The following is a 1,678-nucleotide window of genomic DNA, read 5'->3' on the forward strand; positions in this document are numbered from 1 at the left end:
GGGCCAGTGGAGCTGTGCATTTCAGAGCCTCGAAGACCCCAATGTTCAACCAGGGACTGTTCTCCAGCGCAGCTCTGAGTGCTGCGGGCTGTCACACTCTTGCCTGCTCAGCATCTGGGTATTCATGGATGGCCTCAACTCAGGCTACTTCTAAGTTTGAGTTGGTGGCTGGAGAAATGTGTGTTTCTAGCAGATTTTGTTCTCCCTGCTATATGTGCTGCAGTCAGCACTGTTGGTTTGAGCCATCCGATGGTCGCTGGTCATGCTGTTTTTTTAAAAAAGGAAAAAAAAAAATCTCTATAAAAGCCATGGACGTCTTATGGGAAAGAGGAAGAAGGTGGCGTGGGAAGCTGTTGCTAAAGGGAGAGTGTCTCACACGGTTGGAAATAGCACTGCCTGATTGTCAGGAGGTTTTGAGCATGCTGTGAGTAGCAAGAGACAAGGATGTGGAGCTGCTCTCTTTCTGCAGAGCATCTCCCTACTATCAGCCAGGTCAGATAGGGTCCTGTTCTGTGTCCAGCTCACACTGCTGCTGCCACTATAGAGAAATGTCAGTATTTGATCTTTTCGCTATACAGCGAAAGATATGGAGGGGAGAGGTTGGAGACCATTTGTCTTTCAGGCTTGCCCCAGGCTGGGGTTAAAAGAAGAGCTTTGGTTTCATACTGTGTCTGCCGTGACTCTTTTGGTGGGCTGTTTCTAGCGGGAAGCTCAGTGCTGTGTGTGGGCGAGCCCAAAAGAGGGCAGTGTCAGCTCCTGCCTCCGCTGGAAGGGCATCGCCCACTGGTGTGCCAAGGGGCAGCTCCTGTCCAGGCTTCACGCTTTTTCCCTGTGGGAACAGCTCCCCCGGTGCTGTGATGACCCTGGGCATGGACCTTGGAAGAAGCTCCCTGTTTTGTTCCTTCGGGGAGGTTGGCTGCAGCCTCTCAGGTATTCAGAGCAGGAGGCCAATGTGCTGCCTTGCATTCCAAGTCTGTCTGATGAAAGACTCTGGGACTTCTGAGCAGTAAAATCTGTCTCCCTGTGTCATAAAATTGTTTCCGTGGTGTATTTCAGCCATTCCCTTTCAGACATGTCCAGCTCCTGCAGACTTCCTATGAGGTGATGCCAGCAAATGTGTCTGTGGGTTTCCTCACCCATGGGAGACCCTGGGGGCTGCGTGGCCGTGGGAGCACCTCTGCACAGGCTGGGGTGTCTACCGACTTCCGTGTGAGGGCTGGTTTTCAGAATCCCTGACGAAATTCTGTGAAGTCTGTAGACAGTTTCTGAGATGGATAGCTGTGTGGGAAGGCATGTGATTACACCCAGAGTTTTCTTTTGAAAGACAAACAAAGATAGATATATTTATCCCTTGGGGACTTCCAGTGAAGCTGGCCCTGGCATGACTGGTTTCGAGGTGAGCAGTGCCAGGTTAATGCTCAACCAGTGGCCCCGCTCTCTCCCTTTGCTTGGCACATGGCCCCGTTGTGTAACGGGTGAGTGTCAGGGACCCCTCTGGGGACAGGGTGGGGGGAAGGAGCCAGGCTCAGCGGCGGGGCTGTGAGGACAAAGTCCGGCGCTGGGCGTCTGCCGGCACGGCCCGAAATGGCGGGTGTGAGGAGGCAGGTGCGGCGGGCAGGGCTGGGCTCGGCCCTGCTCTGCCAGACCGTGGCGGCCGCGCGCGCCCGCAGGGGGTGTC

This window comes from Chaetura pelagica, unplaced genomic scaffold, assembly GCF_000747805.2.
Source record: "Chaetura pelagica isolate M959 unplaced genomic scaffold, ChaPel_1.0 scaffold379, whole genome shotgun sequence".
NCBI lineage: Eukaryota > Metazoa > Chordata > Aves > Apodiformes > Apodidae > Chaetura > Chaetura pelagica.